The following is a 23773-nucleotide window of genomic DNA, read 5'->3' as shown; positions in this document are numbered from 1 at the left end:
CCTCTCCGACTGTGACTGTGACTCGCAGCTGCAAAAGGACCACAGACTACCATTAGTCCAGAGGAATAAGGGAGGTCAATATCCTCGGCCATTCTTGATCTATTTGGGAAATCTTTTACAGAGACAGGCTGTTTCATTGAAGGCCCGGCCTAACACTCCTGTTTCAATAGAATCTGGTACTTTTTTGTTAGGTAGGACCTAAGCAAAGTCACAATAGAAAAGCACTGGAAACTGTGACAGTTCATAGACCCAATTAAAGCCCTTGGTGGCCAAGTTCTCCTGCAAGAACCAGCTCGGCTAAAAGTTTTTAAGAATGCCCACACATATTTTTTCACGGATGAAAAAGAAGCTGAACAGTCAGTGGCTAAGTGGCAAGGAGAAGCTACAGAAAAGTAGCAGAATAGTGGTCTATAATAACTATGGACAATGGTTACAAAAACATACGGTGTCTGAGGGGCTTTTAGTGAAATTAAGTGGGGGTGTTAGTGAGTTCTTATATATTTTACATATGATTAGTGTATATTAAGTTTATATTAAGTGCTATCTTTCAATGTGATTTTGAAAGAGGGGTGGGGTAGACCACCACTGCTGTGACTCTGTTTGGCTGCCCAGACAACGGCAGCTGGATAAAGAGAGGAGTCCTCCTATATGGGACAGGGGGAGCAGGGTGGGAAGGGGTGGGATTGAGGCGGTTGGGGCTGGGTGGGTTCACGAAGGCGGGAACAATTCTAGTAAAAACAACATGAGGATAATGTGCATTAAAAACATTATTTGCAAGGTCATTTTGGATACAATAAATAAGGAAGGAAAGAAAAAATCACTAGGATGGATCGATTGAGATGTTTAGCCTGGAATGTGGTGGGATTTAATAGTAGAAATAAGCGGAGGCTAGTTTTTGAAGAATTAAGGATGTACAACCCGCACTTAGCTTTACTTTCAGAAACGCACATCTCCTATAAAGACCGTAGTTTATTAAGGCAATTAGGCTACAATGTAGTCGTTAGCTCAGATCTAAATGCCTCAATACGAGGTGTTGCAATTTTAAAACATAAGCAATTTAGAGCCGAGATTGGCAAAATAGCTTCAGACAAAAGCGGCAGATGGGCTATAGCACAAATAATAGTGGAAGGCTGTAAATATATACGTTCTCTGTTTTGTACGGCCCAAACATAGATGACCCCACTGTCGTTGATAGGGTAAATATTGAGCTGCTTATCTGGGAGGGAGAATGGGTGGTAATGGGAGATTTTAATTGTATCGTGAATTACGATATTGATACTACTAGATGAGGGGCCTTCCAGAGGATGCGCAAAATTCATGCTGCAATCAGAGAAATGGGCCGAACACATGCCATAAAGGATGCTTGGCGGGTACTATATACAGATGTGGTTGGCTATACTTATTATTCAGCTGCGCATAAACTATGCTCACGTATAGACATGACCTGGGTATCAGATAAGATTCTAGAAACTATCACAGCAGAGACCTCTGCTTTTCTCATTTCCTAGCTATCTATTTTCAAATACAGGCTTTATATGACAACTCAAGGCACATTTAAAGAATTTTTTGAAAATAATATCGATTTAGCCCCACATATTGTGGTATGGAATGGCTGTAAGGTTAGTATTAGGGGTTTCACTCAACAATTTATATTGAGACAGAACTATGAGCGCAAGAAGGAAATGGAAAAAACTATTGCAAGCATACTCATAGCAGAGAATCAAATGGCTGAGGCACTATTACAGGGCTCGATAGAGGTAGAGGATCTGGGATACACTCGGTTGACCTTAAATCTGCCTTAAAAAATACACTCAGGGAAAAAAGCCTTACCAAGCTGAATAAATATCATTTATCCCAGTATGAGAGTGGGGAGAAAATAGGGAAGATTTTGGCACATAAAGTTGCAGACGATAAAGCTAAAACTTTCATTAAGGTCATTAGGGGGCCTAATAATACGGTTCATGAACGTCCCTATCAGATACTTGAAAAATGTACTAATTACTATAGAGAACTTTATACCCCGGAGAACCGTCCTGTGCCGGATGTCATTCATACATATCTGCAAACTAGTCTACTGAACCACATTGAGGATGAAAATAATCAGTAGTTGGGAAAACTGTCCGATTCAGTAGGAAACATGGATTCCAAATCAGATTCTGTAATACCGAATCCCATCTGGAGGCCTTCCTAATGACATTGTAATCGGCCCCAAGTGAAAAGGGGCCATATTAACAAAGCGCCATTAAGCCACGTTAAGTGGCTTAATGACACCTTGTAAATAAGGCAAAGGCTTTATTGCCACAGGAACATCACTAAAAGTGATGTTCCTGTGGTGATAGGGCTTGTATAAATGCCCCCAGGTTTTTCCTGGTCTTAATTTTGGCACTGCCTCTTATTTACGCTACTCTTGTAATTAGGGGGAAGTGTCAAAATCAATGGGTGTTGTGTCGGAATGCCCACAACAACATCCATTCCATGCCCTTTTCTTGCTAAGTGCAGCATGAAAGGGAGCCTTATTTACAAGGCGGCATTAAGTCATGCTAATGCCACGTTGTAAATAAGATGAAGGGCATATCGAGACAGGAACATCACTAAGAGTGACGTTCCTGTGGTGATAGGGGCTTGTAAATATGCCCCTGTGTTTGTAGTAGAGATTTGGAGATGTCATATCTTTCCCTAAAGCCAAAATGGTACATATTTGCACAGCCAATACGCTGAATACATCTAATGAATTTCATAAAATGTCTTGTAACCAACTTCAACTCCATGCAAATAGATTATAATACTATTCTCTAACTATTTGGTTCCACTCTAGGTCCCCATGTACATGGACAAAAACAACATGGATGTAGATACCTCACTTCCAACATTAACAATGTTCTCTATCTCTCAACAGGTTAATCCACCACTGCACCTGCACAGAGGTTGGAAACCGAAAAGAGTTCCTTTCCCCCACAGGACAAAGCCTTCAGTGATGACAATGCTCCTGAAGAGGTGGACATGGATGACGCTCCTGGCCCATCTAGCCAGCCTGGAAATGACCAAACAATGAGGTTCACTGTGCCCACTATAACACCTCCCACCACTGCTGATACATCACAGCCAAATGCCACCACCCAACCCATGCACCTAGCACAGTCAGTTAAATTCTGTGCACCCCATTTCTGTACTCTTTGACCGCTAACACCACCCCATTCATGGAGGAACCAGAACCCAGTGGGAGGGTGCAGTTTGCAGCAAGACATATTCCAGGTTGCTGACATCCACCCTGAGGTGGCCAGCATTCATACTGAGGTGGCAGGCATCCACAACCAAAGTGGCCGGCATCGGCGCCAAGGTGGCCCCTCTGGTTCGGGTGATGCAGAACATTAACACCACACTCTGCAGGGCTTTTTATCTGCATTTACCCCTTCTTGTGGTCCAAGTACATTCTCACCATCAACATCTACCATAGCTACAGAAAGAGAGGCCCTGCCAGAGGACCACACACCTGCAAGTGACCCTGTCTCGGCAGCTCCAGATTCCCCCTCTGGAAAAAAGAGGGGAAGTTCACCCCAAAACCAAGGAGCTCAGGATAGCAAGACACCCACCACCACCAGTAAGAAACCTCAACCATAATTTCCTCCTGTGTGTGCCACACATGCACTTTGTTGGACTTTTCCAGACCACTTTTTGAGAGGGGTATGTTGGGCTTTGGACTCATGACCATTTGGACTCTACTATAATGGTTTCATCCACCATGACTGAAGACTTCACTTATTGTTTGCACTGTTGATTTTTATGTTTATTCTTTGACCTTGTTCCCTTCATTAAAAACACATGTTACCAAAGCATTGTCTTCTGTTGTAATTCTCACATATAACAATGGGAATGTACTACCAGGTGAACTTTGCAACGTTAAAACTAGGGACTTCTGGAAGCATGCATATGTTGTATGTAAACAAAGTTCAAATCAGGATCACTACCATGTCACAACACATACATACAAGTTTCTGGGATGAGAACATCTTTTTTCCGTTGTTCTGGATCAGTGAGCACATCATCACTTGCAGACTTTCACAACATGGAAGAAGGGGATACATCTTACAAAATCCTACACAACAGACAACAAGCAATAATCAGCTGGAGCCATATTGCTACCTCACAAAAGGAATTCTACATCAAATAAACAAATACAAAGAAACATGTCAGTGTAACAGTTTCTGACCACAGAGTCATGTCAATCCAGTGTTGCTTGCATCTGGTGGAATGTCACAAACAGGTGTCAGTGGTGTGCTACAAACACTTTGACCTACAAGGAGGAGACACATCAACAGCTACATCCAGTTAATCCACAATGAGGAATTAGCCAAGGAGTAGCAAGATAGCATGAATTGGACGCAACACAGCATTGTGTTGGATCACGTGATGGCACACATATTGCATTGGGACCAATGCACCACAAGGAACAAGTCCAATGGAAGCCAGGTAACTTCCATCCTATCGCTGTGCAAGCTGTCTTGGTACTGGCTTGTACACTGAAACTCTATAACAGACATTCCCAGGACCAATCCATGTCTACTTTGTATGTCTGAACAGTATCATATGCCTGCTAATGCCATATCTCCAAAATGTCTAAATGAAGATGCCAATGGTGAAGGTACCTAAAACAAACCAGCACAGAGATTAGCTGAGAAAATATGCATATGACACACATCACATTGTCAACTTCTATAGAACACAGTCCAATATAACATTTACAGCTGAATGAAGCAACACCTATAAAACAAACACCTTTCCTACAATATTGCCACACCCATATATGTATAGTATGTGGCATTACCATCCTTCTCACAACATCACTATAGGAGTTGCAGGAATAGTCAGTCATCACATCCAACACCACATTAGTACTCAGAAGAAGCAGTTCTGAATGAGATTCTTATGCATCAGCTCCTTCCTCTTAACCACTATAATCCTCTTCATTTTGCATTCTAGGGTCCCCACCTGGGGGTCTTCATCAGCTGTATCCTCTGTAATGTAAGGCTTCTTCCGTCTCAAGGCAATGTTGTGGAGTATGCAGCAGCCTACGGTGATCTTACACACCTTCCTGGGTGAGTAGAGGAGGGCTACCCCAGTCCCCCAGGCATATGAATCTGGCTTTCAGGAGCTCAAAAGCCCACTCCACTGGCCGCTGTGTTCTTCCATGGACCTTGTTGGACTTGGCCCTTTTTGCGGGGTCATCCCAAATTTTTGCCTTCCTCCTGTATTTCTTCTGGCCTTTTCTTGGTGGTCTTAGGACTCTGGGCACTTTATCACTGCATATCAGTACTAAAGTGCATGTGCTCTCTGTGGTAAACATGATAAGATTGGTCTACACCTGTTTGGAATATTTAATTTACCCATCAGTCCCTTGTACAGTGTTATCCCCTATACAGGGGCCACTAAATTAAAGGCTACTGGTGGGCTTGAAGCGCTGCTTGCGTCACCCACCAAAGTAGCCTATCAAACCTATATCAGGCAACTGCAGGGCCTGTGCACACAGTTTACTGCTGCTGTGATGTGGCACATAAAGTGGTTGCCACGTCTCTGACTCCCCTTTTACTACATATAGGTCACCCTAAGGTAGGACCTAGCTAGCCCTATGGGCAGGGTGTGTTGTAGGTAAAAAGTAGGACATGCGCCCTAACTGTGTGGCATGTTCTGGTAGAGACAAACAGCCTATTTGGTTTCTCACTGCTGTGAGGCTGCACTCTCATTGGGATGCATTAGGGATTTCCTGATATGTACTTCAGTGGGAATTCCTGACATGAGAGGAGTATGAATGAATGAAGGCGTTTTTGTAACGCGCAAACTTAGCCCCGAAGGGCGTCAAGGCGCGGAGACAAACAAACAGAAAGTCCAGGCAACCAACTGCATAACCATAGAGCACTGGGAGCATAATCACTAATATGCCTGAGAGAAAAGCCAAGTCTTCAGGCGTTTTCTAAAATCCGCCAAAGAAGATTGACGTGATAGCTCCAAAGGGAGGGAATTCCAAAGTTTTGGAGCTAGGGTGGAAAAAGCTCTACCTCCCCATCTTGCCTTTGCAAATCTGGGGATCGAAAACATGTTCCTGGATGCTGAACGGAGGGTTCTTTTTGGAGTGTAGACACATAGAAGGGACCTTATTCCCTCTGAGCCTGAGAACTGTGATCAAGTTTGGTATGTTTGGAATAGTGGTGATAAATGCTGCTTTTTGGTGTGGCAGATTTATTATTACTATTTTAGAAATGCCACTTTTAGAAGTGGGCCTTTCTGTTTGCTATGTGTCTTTGGTCCTCTGCAAGGATGTGTATGGACTGTCTGGCTTTGAAGTGACAGGGGCTGGGGATGTGCAGAGGCTCCAAAGAGTCTGTATAAGTCAGCGCTAGGCTGAATATGGCTGGGTTGCATTTGGAGTAGTGGGAGTAGAGGCATCTGCAACTGAATAGGGTTGTGCGTGCCTTCCACAATGATGACTCTTCCCCCCTGTGGTGTGTCTGGGGCCAGGGCTTACACTTACAATCGGGAGTGTTGTGCACTGTAACGATATTGTTAAAGTGCCACCAGAACTGGTTTAAAATGGGCTCAAGGCCCTGTGCCAAGGCAGAACAAAGACTTTATATACTACTAGCAGCACGTCCCGACGTTGTCCGGGTATGAATTGCTGCCGGCCAGTAGTATATTGTTTTGTAGGATTTCGTTTTGATAGCATTTCTTATCTGTGACAGGCCTGTGAAACGCTCCGATTCACAGTGCACTGCTGATGAACTTAAGAGTGCGCGTTCAGTAGTGTGTGAACTCGAGTTTCCCTACTTTATTTTTCCTTGCAATATTATATAGCGCGAACTCGACAACGTGGCATGAGCACAATTTACATTACAGAAGAACACATTCATTTGTGGTAGGCACGGGGAGACAAAGCGATTTGCCTGGAATCACAGGATGTTGAGCTGATGCCGAGATTCGAACGTAACTCCCCAGCTCTAAAGTTCGCAATTCTAGAACTTGTGGCGGGAGGTGTGTCTAAAAGTGTATGTCGGTGCTGGCCATCAATGAGAGAGACCTGTGCATTTTTCAAATGGGTGGTGAAAAAATATGAGTATGTTGCTGGAGATGTGGGCCGCCGTGCCACCAATGTACTTACCGGGGAGGGTAAACACCCATTATTCCGCAACTTCCTTTCCGCATACCATCACTCCGCATACTTTAATTACGAAAGTACCATGACTCTGCAATGCCATTATAACGCATGGCATTACATTTTATATGCTTTTACCACACATACATTTACAGTGAAATTCGTTTAAAATGCATGAATGGTAAAAGCATGTTTTTTCTTTAATGTTTGGATAATGTAAGTATGGTTATAGGGGTATATGTTTTGGGGTAATGAGGTATATGTTTTGGGGTGTTTGGGTATTTTAAGGGTTCAGATATAGTTTTGGGTTATGGGGTGCAAGGTAGTTTTAGGGTTTAGGGATAGGTATGGCTTTTGGGGTACAGGTGTATTTTTAGGGTTCAGGGCTAGGTTTGGGTTTTGAGGTATAGGGGTGTTTTTAGGGTTCAGGGGTAGGTTTGGGTTTTGGGTTACAGGGGTATTTTAAGGGTTCAGGGCTAGGTTTGGGATTTGGGGTACAGGGGTATTTTTAGGGTTCAGGGCTAGGTTTGGGTTTTGGGGTACAGGGGTATTTTAGGGTTCAGGGGTAGGTTTGGGTTTTGGGGTACAGGGTTATTTTTAGGGTTCAGGGCTAGGTTTGGGTTTTGGGGTACAGGGGTATATTTAGGGTTCAGGGGTAGGTTTGGGTTTTAGGGTTCAGGAGTATTTTAAGGGTACAGGGCTAGGTTTGGGTTTTGGGGTACAGGGGTATTTTAGGGTTCATGGGTGGTTTTGGGGTACAGTGGTATTTTTAGGGTTCAGGGCTAGGTTTGTCTTTTGGGGTACAGGGGTATTTTTAGGGTTCAGGGGTAGGTTTGGGTTTTGAGGTACAGGGGTATTTATAGGGTTCAGGGCTAGGTTTGGGATTTGGGGTACAGGGGTATTTTTAGGGTTTAGGGATAGGTTTGGGTTTTGGGGTACAGGGTATATTTATAGGGTTAAGATGGGTTAGTGTTTAGGGGTGTTGGGGTAATTTAAGGAGTAAGGGTGGGTTATGATTATGGGGTGCAGGGGTATTTAAAGGGAGCAGGGTGGGATTGGCACACGATATGAGACATGGCATGAAGGGCGGAACGTACCACACGCCCCCAGTGTTTGTCACGCCCCCAACACAGGCCCACAGCACAACGCAGACACACCTACAAGGGACTACTTTGCTGGCACGGTTCTTTTACCTTTTAAATGTATATGGTGGGCGTCTGCATAGGCTATGTCCTTCTGCTGCAACTGCCCTTTCCAACGCTGTATTCGGTGTTGTGATTGGTGCTGTGGTTCCTGAGATTACACGCCTCAAAGGTTTGGGCTCTCTCTTTATTATATTAGTATAGATAAGTACTGGGGCTGTGACCCCATGGCTTTTGAACTTTGGGATCTTTTGAGACTTCTGGAACTGAGAAGAGGACACTGCATGGACTGCAGTGTGCCAGGAGAAACCGCCACTGGAGACTGACCTGCTGCCGCTGGGCAGCTGAAAGGACTCCTGCTCTGCTAAAGAGACCCGATGTGCTGACCTGCCTAAGCCCGATCTCTGGGGATTTACCAGGGCTGCGTGGCTGGCCTTGGGAGAGATTGAAGTAGCGCTGAGTGAGCACTGTGCTTCTCCCCCCCCCTTGTGATAAGGTGTTCGGCGGCCGAGTACAGGGAGCACTTCCTTTGTGCTTTGCGTCCGCACACCCGAAGCACGTTGTGGGCACTTCACATTTTGCCTTCTGAGCCAGAGAAGTGGTCTCTCACAGTGAATGCGGCATGAGCAGCCGCGCTGTGAAGAGAAAGTCAGGCGGAGGCTGACTGGTTGTGGGCGGGGCTCCAGTGAGGGCCAGGAGAGCCCTGCGTGTTTCCTGAGCCTGGGTGTGGGTGGGGCCCACTACAGTGGAGAAGCTGAGCGGCAAGGACTCCACCGCGAGTTGGCAGGCCACTCCCAACATTGGCGCTGATCAGGTGAGTGTCTTCGGACCGGCGAGCCTTTGTCCTGAGCGTGCTGTCTGGAGCACGGCCGTGAAAACCATTCGAGGTCTCCGGGGCGCCCTTTCAAGGAAGTGGGCCGCACTGTTGTTTTCCGGCCCTGAGGGGTCATTGGCAGATACCGCTCGGGTGCCTTCCTAGCACCCAAGCTATCTTCGCAAGTCAGCTTTCCCCGACGTGAAGGCAGCTGCACCCCCTGGCCGCGAGCAGCTAAAGTTTTACTGGATGTTGGGGACATTTCTTTTGAGTGTCATCATGGGGCGAGCTCAGTAGGGGCCCCGGATTCAGAAGTTGCCACACATTTCCTGGCTGCACTTGGGGGGGCTAATTTGGAAGCCTTGTGTTGGTGGGGGCAAGGGGATCACCTTCACCCCTACAGGGGAGTGCCTGCACAGCCAGGAGGGTTCCTGGTAATTCAAAATTACTGGATTGTCACATACTATTGATCATGTCGAGTATGTCTAAGGTGGGCGCGATGTATAGATGCCCTATTGCAAGTGCGTACTAAGGTGCACTGATGATTACATGCATAATGTGCTATCCTGAGTACCGTTATGATGTTTACACCTAATGCTTAGTGCTAGGTGCAATCCTGCCAGTGGTTACTGGTGACTCTAAATGATTATGACAATGGACCAATTGGCCAAATGATTTATTTAATTCCTGCAAAGTCATGACAAGTGCCTGGTGGCACAGTGTATATATGTGATGGTGTTCTAATGTGTGTTTATGGATAATACAAAGGCTATTTTCATATAACCTTGTGTGGAGTTTCTTTTGTGGTGTGCCTAGTGTGTCACTGCTGTGTGAGTGTGTTGTGCAAACGTTATACACATTGCCTATGGGATAAGCCCGACTGCTTGGCCAAGCTACCAAGGGGGTGAGCAGGGGTAATCTTGAGCATGTTACTCCCTTGCCCTGACTAGAGTGGTGGGTTTTTCCTGGCTTAGGTGCAAACCCTAGCCAACCAGAAACCCCATTTCTAACGGACCTCAATGAAGCGGACTTTCCCTGGCGTTGTAGGATTCCTCAGCGGTGCCAACAAACATGGCTGGTTGGGATAAGCTGAATCTCCTAGATGGAAGATAGACAGAAGGGGAACATTTAGTTCCACACTTTCAGAGCATACTGTCTGACATTTCCCACACAAAGTTAGGACAGATCACACTTATACACAAGCCAGGCCCTTTACGGTAGTAGTTGTGACATTAGCTGGAGTATGGTACAGTTCTACTGTGTGGAGGCATCATGGGTAGCTCCTAGGAACAGGGCATAGATGTTTGAAATTTACAAATCTGCTACTTAGACAACTTGTACGTTGATACAATGGTACTGCTTCCTACTCCAGTAGACTTGCTCCCTGCCGTGTGTTGATACTAAGCCAATATGGGTGCCCTCAATGGATCCCATCATATGTGGGATGTGTCCAAATTCATAGAAATCTGCCTTCACAGTGGCAAAATCCTCCCGTCTGGAGAACTGTATGTAGCTGGTAACGTGTCTCAACATTGCTGTAAGCACCTCTGTGAGGACCCGGCTAAACATCGGTTGTGATATTCCTCCAGATATAGCAACAGTGAATTGAAATTAGCCTGTGGCCAAAATGTTTAACAAGTGGTGGCTCTGATGTTTTATTAGTTAAATAAATTCGGAAAGTTAAATTCGGAAAAAACCGAGGTACTCATATTTGGATCACTCCAACCAGCTTGGCCAACTAGTTGGTGGCCAGAGACCTTCAATACCCCTCCCACTCCTACCACGAAGGTTAGGAACCTCGGAGTCACCTTCGACGATGGTCTAATCTTTATGGACCACGCCATTAAAACAGTGTCTATGGCACACCTGAAACTAAAAATGATCAGCAAAATTCGTCCTTTTCTCCCTGACTCTGCCATCAAGACTCTTGTCACTGCCCTTGTCCTTTCATCTTTGGACTATTGCAACGGGCTATTCCTAAATGCTCAAACCAGAGTAATCACAAAACTCCAATCGGCACAAAACGCGGCGGCTCGTCTGCTCTCTGGCAAAACAAAGTTTGAATCTATCTCCAAAAATATAAAGGATTTTCACTGGCTCACTGTACAAAAAAGAATTCACTTTAAATCACTCTGCATTGTGTTCAAAGCAGTGAATAATCAAGGACCCCACTTCCTAAAAACTCAACTACAACGCTATAAACCCACCAGAGCTTTACGATCAGCCACTCTCAATCAACTGGTCGTCCCCCGCACCAAAACAGTCACCTGGGGTGACCGACGCTTTCTGGTGGCGGCCCCCAGACTCTGGAACACCCTGCCTCTTAACATCAGACAAAGTGCCACGCTCCTCCAGTTCCGTAAACTCCTGAAAACTTGGCTGTTTACTCAATAATCATTTCTGTTTAATTAACCGGTTCCTAACCTCACAGCTTGTACTTAAATAAATGATTTATCAGCGCCAAGACGCCCATGGGTAAACGCAGCGCTCTATAAATATTAAAAATAAATAAATAAATAAATTAGTTATGTGAGGTAAGAGGTCAGGCTCCAACTGAGTACATAGAGTCGCAATTGTTTGCCTATTTAAATGAAACTTTGTGATGATGTGTCACTCTTCCATGGTGTGTAGGTCTGGAAATGGTCAATACACAGGCAGCAGCATATCCTCCCTCTACCGAGGTACCTATGTAAGGAGTAAGCCAAAATATGTATTTGGTTCAGAGTGTGCAGAGTAACATATTTGAAGATTAAGGCAAAAGTCAACTGTCTGAACATCAATGCCTCATGAAGTAGTACACACTTTACATTATAATTGTCAATATTTGAACATCCACCTGTCACCCCAAGGTGGTCTTCACAGCTCTGTAGCAGAACAGTGCACATCATCATTTTAGAAAATATTAAATTTCCACTATAGTAAGGGGAGCAGAACATGTCATGTGAAAACACCACCAAACGTGTTGTACAGTGTGCTGTGCACATTTGGCCTATGTACAGTTTCCCCAAGTGCTAACATGGCGGCTGCCAGACCTCACTAATAGGACATGTTGAACATTTGCCGCCGGCGTGAGTCAACCGTGCTGGGGCGGACACATGCACATCGGTCACAGTCATTAGCTAATGTTGGAGATAGTGATGGTCATGGGCCGATGGCTGTGTGCGCTGATGCTGATAACCACATACGTAGCATACATGTATGCAGCAGCTGGAAAAATAGCTCACTTGCCTTCTAACACTGCTGCTATCAGCATTTCCTCCATTTTAGCTGCTGTGTTTCACCTCTGGGAGCAATCGTGTAGCACACCACAGGGGGTAGGGCCCGTTCTTTCACTCCAGAGGAGCTGGAGACCCTGGTAGAAGAGGTCTTCCCCTACATTCTCAGCTCTAGGGCTCACGAGAGGAGCAGGTAACTATTTCAAATACAGCCATTCACTCTGTTCAACTTCTTCCTTTCTGTTCCCAGGGCTACAATTTGGCTCTGAGTACAGTAGCTACAATGAGTTCTCAAGTAACATCATGGTATATGTGAATTGTTATGTATGGGTTCACGCCATGAGGCATATCAGCATACTTTTAGAAGCATGCAGGGATGATGTTCTACAAGTGTACTGTCCCACTTATCACTCAGCCTATATCAGACTTTGAAAAAAGTTGTCTAGGAGGTAGCTATAGCTCACAGAACCTTTCAGAATACCAAACAACCATATCTTCACATATGGAATGGCGAGAAAATTCACTTTTCTGTATTGAATTGGTGGAAATGTGAGGTCAAGCACTGTTCCCAATAAGCCGAGCGTGCACCGAAGTTACTCCAAGCGCAGTGTGATGTATTTAGCGTGCACATGACATCTGATCCTGCAAGACTGTATTCATGTTAATTGCAGCGCACACGTGCAATGCAATTAACATAAATACTAACTCAAGGCCCACAATCAGCCCCGCAGCTTGCACTGTTAAGAAAAGAAAAGAAAAATAGTGTCTCAAACAAGATGTGTGCTTTAGCACATACTGTGTTTAAGACTCTGCTTTTCTTTTCTTAATTGTGCACAGCTAGGGGGCTGATTGTGACCCTTTGAGTTAGTATTCATGTTATTTGCAGTGCACACAGGCGCTGCAATTAAAATAAACGCTGCAATTAACATGAATACTAACCTAAAAGGTCACAATCAGCCCAGCAGCTTGCACTTTTTAAGAAAAGAAAAACAGGGTCTCCAACACGACGTGTGCTTTGGCACACGCTGTGTTTGAGGCTCTGCTTTTCTTTTATTCATTGTGCACAGCTACGGGGCTAATTCTGACCTTTGAGTTAGTATTCATGTTAATTTCAGCCCCGTGTGTGCTGCAATTAACATGAATACTAACTCAAAGTCCCACAAACAGCCCCGCAACTTGCACTATTAAGAAAAGAAAAACAGTTTCTCCAACATGACGTGTGCTTTAGCACAAGCTATGCTTGAAGACTGCTTTTCTTTTCTTAATTGTGCACAGCTACGGGCTGATTGTGACCATTTGGCAACCGTGCATGAAGATTAACCGGTACAACTTAAAGCCTGTGGATTTTTATCATATGTTTTACAACTCTTATGTCTGGAAAGGAATCATTAATTAAGACTTCTTGGGGGCAGAGGGGGAATGCTTAGTGGCAGGGCAATAAAGTAGTTCAGAAAGAATGATACAGACATCAGAGGGACTTCTACCAGGAGTAAAGTGGCTAAGTCAGAAAGACTAAAACCAATTTTGATAAATCAGAATATTCATAGTGTGTGAAAAAAACTAATTTACCAAATACTAGTATTTACTGGGTTGACTTAAACAGGAAATTGCTTTGAGCAGTTGGTCTAGCAAATTTAATCCCACCCCTTTTTGATTTTTGGATGTAGGGTAAAGTTTTTACTGAGCAGGAATCAGTTATTTCAAGAAAGCAAATACCTCTGAATTGTAATGTTGATTTCAAGCACTGTCCCATATGCTAACCTACCATTTTCCCTCCTAACCACTGTTCCCAATAAGCCGCGCACACGCACCGAAGTCACCCCAAGCGAGCAGTGTGCTGCATTTAGCACGCACACAATGACATCTGATCCTGCAAGACCGTATTCATGTTAATTGCAGCACACACGGGCACTGCAAATAACATGAAAATTAACTCAAGGACTACAATCAGCCCCGCAGCTTGCACTGTTAAGAAAAGAAAAACAGTGTCTGAAACACAATGTGCGCTTTAGCACATGCTGTGTTTGAGACTCTGCTTTTCTTTTCTTAATTGTGCACAGCTACAGGGCTGATTGTGACAATTTGAGTTAGTATTCATGTAATCAGGGACAGTCACATCATCTTGTGCATGTTGCACGGCTCCTGTTTGGGCAGCATGTGCTGCACAGGAAATTTAAAACAATCAGGTTATGCAGCCCGGGTGCCATCCCCTGGCCCAATCATGAGGTCAGCATGCCCGAAAGCAACACAAGCCCTTATGTTGGCTCTACATGTCTGCCAGACACGCCGCTTGCTGATTATATTTTAAAACAGCTGTACAGCCCCCATGATCTGTGTCTTAGGTAGGCGAGGCCGGGTGGGCCGCCTGAAAGAGAGAGGAAAAGTGAGTCGAAATTCAAAATGAGTCCACTATCACTACTACCATGGCCTGTGATCGCTTTAGCAACAAGTTCCCAAGCCAGAGCTCTGCAGTGCATGCAGATCAAGCACCATGTGCCAGGCTGCTTGGAGCTCCTTATGACCATCATCACAGAGTTGGGGAGTTCTGTAAGCGTGACTAATGCATTTCAGGGCGGAAATGCGGACCACCACCCTGAAATGTATTAGTCTAACGCCTGATGTGTGGTACTTGGCAGGACTGCCAGTAGTTAAAGATACCGAATCATGTAGTGTAAAATGCACTTAGGCTTTTAATAGTCTAATGAAGATGCTTGTTTGTTAGGCAAGTGAAATTTTTCCAAGGAAGGTGAGCTGTGATATGTTGAAGCAGCTTCACAGCACTAGCTTTCACGTTTTGGAGTGAGCAGAGAAGAGTGAGGTAACCTTGTCTTCGGGTTGTGTTCCTCACATCAGTCTTGCATTGGAAGTTGCGTTGCTGCAGGTGCTGCTGCATCCAAGGGCGCAGAATAGACTACATTTCTTAGGGGACACGGACAGCCTTGGGGAGAGCTGAAGCTGGGTCTGGCCTGGCTCTAAGAGCCAGATCACGAGCCTAGCCATAGAAGATGTAACTCGGGCAACAAATGTCAGGAAAATGTTAGAATGGAAAATTGAAAATCATGGATTTTTCGTCATATTAAAGTGTTTCAATGTTGAGTAAATGAATTGAAAGTATTATTTGTTTGAACATGAAACATTCAAGAATACCGCCGTAGACTTACAATTTTGCCACAAATTATCCAAAACTTGTCAGCTTGCCATGTTCTTTATTCAGGGCTGACTTTAGCGCTGGAGGCACCTAGTGCGACAATCTTTTCTTCCCTCCGATCCCCACACACCAACTCATTCCCCCTATGACCTCCTCCTCAGATTCCCTCACTACCACTCCACACAAGTGACCCATATCTTTTCATAGGCCCTTTCTCATTTACATTTCATTTGTTTTAAAGCATTGGTAGAGGCTGGCTTTAATCATCCACTCAGCAGTTCACATAAAAGACAGATCTGTTCTTTGCAACAAGCATATTAACCCTCTGTGCTACTTCATGGTAAGTCAAACCTGCCTCTAGATAAAACTTCGATCTCTCGCTCTAGCAGGAACATTAATCACAAGGGGCATTAAGTACCAAGGAAAAAATATTACATTAATAAATATCTTTTTTTTGGTTCACTGAATTTAGATTAATGGGGAATTATTAACAGAAAATGCATATACAATTCAATAATGAAGAAAATGGGGAGAAAATGAGTTTTTATGCTGGTGAGACTATGCAAAGGCTTTAGAAATCCTCTTAATGTAGGCACTTCCTTGCTTCCACAAAACATTTACAAATATATACACGAAACACTTGTATGTTCATGCAAACACCGAAAACAATATGGAAATGCGGAAGAAAGGGTTTCACAACATGAAAGGACATGCTCCCAGGGATGCAAAAATAGAGTGGGAATCAGACTTTTCACTAACCCTAAACTTGGTGGATTTTCAGTTAGTGGAAAATTTTAGTTTTATTGAAAAATGTTATTGTAGAAAGGAGACATTTAAGCCTTGAAACCTACAAAGATTGTGGTTGTCGAGGTCCACCCTGTTTTACTTTCTTGAATACTCAGAAAAGTGAGAATGCATGACAAGTTCAGGCAAAATCCTATTACCTTACATTTCAGAGTGTATTTGTAAATCCAGCCCAAATGCCCAAGCAAAGAAAAAGCAAATACATTAAAAATAATATTTCACACAATTCATCTTTTCTAAGTGATTGGAAATCTTTGCACAATGTGAAACTAAACTAATGTATGGTAGTGTTCAATGGAATCGATAAATTGAGAGCCAATTAACAAGAACAAAACCTCTCAAATAGGAAAAACAATAAAAACCGACTGAAAAAGAATGAGACAATTGTGGCAGATGTTGGAAACATTTCAAAACAATTGATAAAATGAGTGTGCACAATGATGATTGGCGTATTCAGGGCTGTTTGGAGAGATAAGGGGGTTCAAGTGCAAACAAGATTTGAGGCTAACAGTGGGTAAATCTGTAAAACTTGCATACTCTTACAACTACAAAGAATAAAATAATGGTTCTGCAGCAAAGGCACTGGAGTTCAGAAGCCTGATGCTAATGGGAAGAAAGTGGAGAAACAAGAAGGAAGAAAGTGGAGAAAGAAAAAGATACGGTTTGTGGCTGTACTGAGGTTCCAGTTAAACAGCCCAAATTAGAAGATTGTGCATGGAAGAACGAGGCTAGCTCATCAGAATAATACTAATCTTTATAAATGAAATTTTCTTTACTGACCAAACATGGGTGCAGCAGAAGGCTTAGTGGGACGGCCATGATTTCGGGTGAGGTCCTTCTATAAATTGAACCACCCCTTGGCCCAATTGCTTTGAACTAGTCATCTTTCCTACAACAAGGATCATGGATGAGGGAAGCTCTGATTTTGAGTGTATTTCTGGTCTCCTGTTAGTGATTCAAGTGAATCCAGTGTTCCCATGCCCAGCAGCACTGATTTCTGGGGACCATTACATATTTTTCCTCAACACACTTTCATCCAGGGCCACCGACAGAAAACAATGCACATCTTCTGAGCTAAGCTTTGAGCCCCAGCACTTATTGTTTTACAAATTAAGCACTGTTTCCCGCAGTATTTGCCAATAGTTGAAGTTGCCAAATGAAGATGAACGCTGCAGTCTACAGCAAGAAGATTCCATCTTTTCACAAAAATGTACTTTGCTATGTTGACACATGACCAGCTTTAGCGGGTGGCACCCGGTGCAACTTTTTTTTTGTGCCCTCCTCTCATAGCTCTCATTTCCACAAGTTCACCCACTGCCATTCTCCAAGAATGCCCCTCATCTCTCCATAGACCCTGTCTCATGTATATTTTTTTAATTTTATAGTGCTTCTCATACCAGTGTAGGATGTCGGAGCACTTTACATTATGCATATATTACACAGACATGAAGGCTTATACGTGTTTAAATCGGTGTACAGGAAATGTTACATAAAACAATGGGGATTACAAGGTGTAGGAATACCATGTCATTCATGCTAGCAGACTGTATGGGTTTAGAGTGTTCGTCTAGAGAAGTGAAAAACACAGGATTCTCAGGCAGTCATATTCACTTTATTTGGTTAATAAAAACCATAAAAGAAGACTACAAACATCTTATACAACAATATTAAAACATATACAAGGGTCATATTAGAGTAATCCTAGGTACCATAAAAATTCAGCAAGAAAAATTTCCTCAGCCAATAGGTTGTTTAAAAATGCAGGATTCTGAAAACACACGTCGTATTTGGGACTCTGCATTTCTTTTATTAATAGTACGCAGCTGCAGAGCTGATTGTGTGCCTTTGCGAATGTATTCATGTGCAGCGTCTTGCACATGCCTAACTGGTGCAGCGATTAGCATAAATACTTTCAAAAAGGCTCACAATCTGCCCCGCAGCCATGCTCCTATTAACAGTGATGGCACTTGACTTGTGTGAATGGCCCTCTTCCACACTCGATGTTTTCCTGGATGTCACACATTTGACAAAATATCTCTGACGGGATATCCAGACATTACTCTGTAGCTTGCACATCAAATTGTAAATAACTTATGTAATTGTGTATATATGTGATCTTGTATAGGCTCCTAACATTTCCCCACCCTATCAACAGGGCTCGATTTGAGGATCCTTAGTAAAATCGTATTACAGACCCACCATTGAAGTCCTGTGCTTTTCTGAACCCGAAGTGTACTTGCCGTGCAATGTGTATCTAAATTAAAAACCTGCTTTAAGACCATTCATGTGATGCTGCATGTGTGGAAATGCACCGTCTTTTCACTTTTTTAAGCAAACTTTTGGAGTGATATTTGGCGCTGCACCCCAATATGCGGTCTGGCTCCTGGCACACATAGTCTTGATTGCAGCTCACAGAGACCTTACACTGCCACACACAGAGGAAAAAAATTAGAGGGAACATTGAGTTTAAGTGGGATAATTAGCCTCAGCCTGCAGAGATTAAGGCCTGACATTGAAATGTGCACAGTATGGGCCATGACCCAGCCTGGCCCAGAGTTACTGTGGTAGGAGAACTGTTGCACAGAGTAATGTCTCTGTAGACCTGCTGATCCATGGATGTCCCCCGAAAGAGTGATCTGTCCCACTAGTAGCTTTGATAGTGGTTACATGGATAATATGAGGCATTGTGACTGAGGTGATCACCTGACCTGTAACTTCTTTCCATTACACTACAGTGTCAATGTGTGTCTGTCAACGACTGTCTCTTTACTAACACAGGTCTGCTTACACTTTTCTAAAAGAGTTGATTCCACTGTACAGGCCTATTGCACATCTGAGACATGAACAGTGTAGATAGTAAGTTACTTCTGAAGAGATTTACAAATGTGAATCATCTGCTTGGCTACAATACTCCATAACGCATCACACATACAATGATATGTTGTTTGGCAACAATGTTACAATGCCTAGTGTCAAAAGGAGTGTCCTATGATGGCAGTACATACCAGACAAACATATGTTGACTCACTATGATACTCAAATAAGTAGTCCACATGCCCACACAGCCCCCAAAGAGGTAGCTCTCAGTGTCACACATACCAGCCCTTACTTTGTGACCTTAGTTTTAGGATGTAGTGTATACTTAAGCAATCCTGTTTTGGTTTTCAATCTATAATAAATGATAAAACTCAACCAAAAGGGAAATAGCCCTCACCAGTGTAAACATCTAAACACATGCACAATCACAAACTAAATGCTATTCAAAGAAATGAAAAGGAGAGTTAAACAGTAATTTTCATTTATTCCTGAAAAGGCCAATACAATGTAACTTTGTCATACAAAATAGCAGCAGGAAAGACTCATGTAACATTATTTCCTGAGTTTTGTTGTTTAGGGATGTCACTAAAATATTGTTTCCTCCTTTAGCGTTTTTTCCGTTTTTTGGACTTTAATCTAAAGATGCAGGGTTTAGAGAATGCTTTAGGTCTTATTTAACTTTGTTATATAAATTAGAGAATAAGTAAATATGAAACTCGCATTTGATATTTTGGCTACGCTTGATCCTTGACAGGTAAAATGGCTGGTTTCATAAGAATCTTTCCCAATATGTACCATCACATTTACCCACAGACAGAAAATGGGTGAAACCCTTTGATACATCAGCCCCCTTTTCTAGTGAGTCAGTATTAATAGTAGGTGAATTACCAAACACTCCAGGCTTTAAACATTCACTGCAAGGTGTAGTGACAGGTATATGTGAAAAGAGTACTGTCAGAAAGCATCTGGGATAGTGGTGAAAACATGACACCACACTTTTGGAACACATGGAACGCCTTGTACTTGGAATGCTGCTGCAAGAAGTACTTACCAAGTTCAACAAAGGTTGGAGTGATATTTTTTGTATTTGCAGTGATAAAGCTTCGTACATAAAAACTGTATGTAATGACCTGTTAAAATTGATTCCTGAGCTGTAGTGCTTTCCTGTAAGAGATCCTTGCCACTTGCTAGATAGATCGTATGCTGAAAGAATGTTCACAATATTTAGAGTTAATGAAGAATACTATTGACCTTGTAGTGCATTCTGGTGCACTGTTTAGTTATGCGGGGGAACTAAAATGCAAATATTTCTTATATTGTGCTTTTTCTGGCATCAAAGAAAGAGTCATTCCAAATATGTCATTTAACCATTGGTTCTCAGTCCTAGAGGCCGTGAATGCTGTATTATCCATGTGGCAACTGTTTACAGAATCTTTGCTTAGTGATGATGCCAAAGGCAACTAATGTGAGGATCTTCAGGTTGCATATTGATAGTGATGTGAAAAATAGTTCACTCTACTGTATTCTTGGATTTTCACAGGAAAACATGACTGCTGTAGTGGACATAATAAAAAACAAGAATCTGAAAACACCCTTGTCTACCAGGTGTGTTCAGCGCGATTGGTGTCAATGTGAAACATCTCCTTGAGAGTAGACTGCGAAACACTTTTAGTGATTTTGACACTGCAGGATATTCCATGTTAGAATGCTTACCTCTTGGTAAGCAAAGCAATGTTAAGGAGTTATTCAGGAAATTGTATTTTACAATGCATGAGAAATGTCTTGCAATGATGCATAGAAATATCCCTTCACCAACCATGGCATTTGAGGTCAATGAAGCCTCACTATGAGACCCTGCTCAAGTTCTAGATCCCTTCCGTAAAGGGGAATTTTCTCCAGACTTTAAAAAGTTTTGCTTCAATAACTCGGAGTGCATATGCGCCCAGTTCAACTCATTAGTTGCAGAACCTGATCACAATCTTCAGGTGTACCAGTATTGGCATGGAAAGCTGTATCAGTGACCAGAGTTAGCAAATTGTGTACTGGCGGTTTTGGTTTTGCCCGTCTCATGTGCCAAAGTTGAGAGGGCCTTTTCACATATAAAAGTTTACACAGGAGGGAAAGAGCGATCATGCATTACCATAGACTCACTGAAGAAGTGTTGTCTGGTGTACTACAATAAGTTTGATTTGTGAAAATGTATTTGGACCTCTTATACACTATACGTACACTGGCAATATACCGTGCTCTATCAGTGCAGAAAGTAATTAATAATAAAAGCAAAACATTCCTTATACACCAAAAAACATTGTTTCTGTTGTTTTTAAAGGAGCAAAAATGTGTAACCACTGACAACCACAGTTTCTTTAGGCATTGAAATCAATGGAAAACACTGAAATAAAAACACCAGAATTGACCAAAAATAGAAACTGAAAACAAAAAAAGCCCTTGTATTTTATGCTTCTTGCCGCTAAGGACTATACCCACCAATGCAATGGGCTTAGCAGGAAAGGTGTCTGGACAATCATGCACAGGTAGTGTACCCTTCAGAAGGTCCAAATGGTGCATTGTGTGTCATGATACCTCACATCACATTCCATGTACAATGGGCCTGGCTTACATGATGTGAGTGGGCTGCCTCTGTCAGTGTAGGTCATGACCAGGATTAAAATTAGTCATCAGATGACAATAAAAGTTTGTATCTATGCTTTAGTTGTGCTTAGCTGTGACATGGATACATGTAATATGTTGACTCTTGATGAAGGCTTGTGCTGGATGTCAATGTCATGTGTTTGAGCTGACAGATCTCCTCAAACTTCTAATTACAATCTGTTTGAACATCTATTGCATACATACACGCCAATGCCCATCAGAAGAAGGCCATTAGGAAAGCCATTCCCCTGAAGGTGTGGACTGACTGTGGGGGTCTACAGCTGGCTTAGTGCCCACTGCAGGAAGAGGTGAGAGGAACTGCAGTGTTGTAACTAGAAGATCACGGAGGTCCAGCTGCGGAAATCCTCCCAACTTGGGAGGGGTCGTACCAGACCCTGACCCCCCTAATGGCGCGCACACAGATGGTGGCCTACCTGGACCTTGATGGGCAGTTGAGGGCCCAGCTGCAGTAAAAAGGGGATGAGTCCTGGCCCATCTCATACATGCTACTCTGCCCACTTTGTATATTCCAGGCAGGCATGTCAAAACCAAGATTAGTTGTGGTCCATGTGCCAAACACAAGTTGTGTCATTGTTAGTGTAAGTGTGGTAGTAGGTGCATGCTACTGTCATGGGGCCATTGTCTTTCTGACCTAGAAGACAGCAGTGTCCTGTCCACATTCGGTTCTCTCCTTTTGATCAGACACCTAGCTTAGTGAAGTGAATAATCATCTCTTGTTCTCAATAAATGTGGGTGGCATTTGTACCACACAGGCAACTGGTCATTATGTGTGAGGAGTGATGCTCCCTCACTACTGTCTGTCATTTGATGGTAGCCCCGTTGCACATGACATGACATAGAGTTCACAGTACATGCAGTGACCGTACAACAGTTCCCATTGGTAAGCACTGGTTATACAGTGAAATGAAAATGCTAATATCACTGGTGCCGTCAGCATAAGAGCCTACATGTTGGCCAGTGTGCATTTGGCAGTTGATGGTTCATCTGAAAGAGTGTTCTTGAACACTTATTCACTGACTGGTGAAATGCATAAGTGAGTGAGATGTAGAACTGTTGGGATCATATGTGAGTGTATACACTGTTCCTTCCAAGGCATTCTGAGTATTCAATACCAAGGAGTGGTGGGATTTGACTTCCGATTGTGACTAGTGATTACACATCTTCATGTCATAGATGTTCAGGGACACCCAAAACCTTCAAAGCTGTATTGGCTTGTGGATGTACAATCTCTGACTGGCGTCATCACATGTATCAAGCAGGTTTGGGAATGTTCATATGACCATATGGAATGTTGTGCTGTGTGAATTCAGAGTGTCTATCGCCTAGATGTTAGGACCTCATTGTTTTCTGGGAACTTTCTCTTTAAATTGTGAAACATTGTGTTAGACATGGGTTTCTGGTTGGCTAGGGTATGCTCCTAAGTCAGGCCGAACCCACAACTCTAGTCAGGGTAAGGGAGTTACCAATCCAAGATAAGCCCTGCTCAGCCTCTTGGTAGCTTGACAGAGCAGTCGGGCTTATCCCAGAGGCAATGTGACTAGAATTTGTGCAACACACACACACCAGTGACGCAATAAATACAGCAAACAGTAGTATATAAAAAGACGCATCTATACTGCATATAAAACATAGACCAAAACAACATCAAAATAATCACTTTGACAATTAGGCAATTGTCATAACATCACAGGTAGTGCAATAAGATAAAGACTTATATGTTGCACACGCCATAAAAACACCACCACAGTACATAAAAAGCAGATCCTGAAATGATACTTGTTATCCTGTCATAGCTAGGCAAACACTACATACATTAGAAAACATCAGGGCACAAATATGCAGCAGTTAGGTTAGAAGCAAATACATGAATCATAACAAGATCACCACAAGACCGCAGAAGCTTGAAGTGTATACTTAGGTGATGTAATGCCAGTTCAGAAAAACAGGAACCACATAAGTCACCATATATCCCCTGTAGCACAAAAATCACTGAGCGATGTCATAAACACACATGGAACA

Source organism: Lissotriton helveticus, chromosome 1_1 (assembly GCF_964261635.1).
Source record: "Lissotriton helveticus chromosome 1_1, aLisHel1.1, whole genome shotgun sequence".
In the NCBI taxonomy this organism is placed as follows: domain Eukaryota; kingdom Metazoa; phylum Chordata; class Amphibia; order Caudata; family Salamandridae; genus Lissotriton; species Lissotriton helveticus.
The sequence above is the reverse complement of the archived record's forward strand: the minus strand, read 5'-3'. Positions refer to the sequence as shown.